A 441-nucleotide genomic window follows, 5' to 3' on the forward strand; every position below is an offset into this window, starting at 1 on the left:
CTTTACCGTCAGCGTGATCAATAACTACGCCCTGAACTTTAACATTGCCATGCCCCTGCACATGATCTTCAGATCAGTGAGTATCATTCATTTCATTCATTCATTGCTTTCAAAACTGTGCCTTACTGATCTCTGTAACTTCTCATTTCGATCACAGGGATCTTTAATAGCAAACATGATCCTCGGTATTATCATCTTGAAGAAAAGGTATGCTGAAGATAGGCACAAAATCCTTACTTAACTTTTTTTTTGCATGTTATTCAGTCAGGTTATTACTTTCAGATATTCGGCGAGTAAATATCTCTCCATCGCGCTGGTGTCTGTGGGCATTTTCATTTGCACTATTATGTCGGCCAAACAAGTGGTGAGTCACTTTAGGCTGGATCACAAAATACTGTATTACATTTACATTTACATTTACATTTAGTCATTTAGCAGACG

The 441-nt window shown here is 37.9% G+C and overlaps 1 long non-coding RNA gene across 1 annotated transcript; it reads left to right on the forward strand.

Moving 5' to 3' along the window:
* LOC107682119 (uncharacterized) lies at positions 1-357 on the forward strand. The gene is made up of 3 exons (XR_001633372.1): positions 1-76; positions 158-207; positions 283-357. It is a non-coding gene; the product is annotated as an uncharacterized LOC107682119 (long non-coding RNA).
* The last annotated feature ends 84 nt before the right edge of the window (positions 358-441 follow it).

This window comes from Sinocyclocheilus anshuiensis, unplaced genomic scaffold (genome assembly GCF_001515605.1).
Source record: "Sinocyclocheilus anshuiensis isolate Anshui unplaced genomic scaffold, SAMN03320099.WGS_v1.1 C31641399, whole genome shotgun sequence".
Taxonomy (NCBI): Eukaryota; Metazoa; Chordata; class Actinopteri; order Cypriniformes; family Cyprinidae; genus Sinocyclocheilus; species Sinocyclocheilus anshuiensis.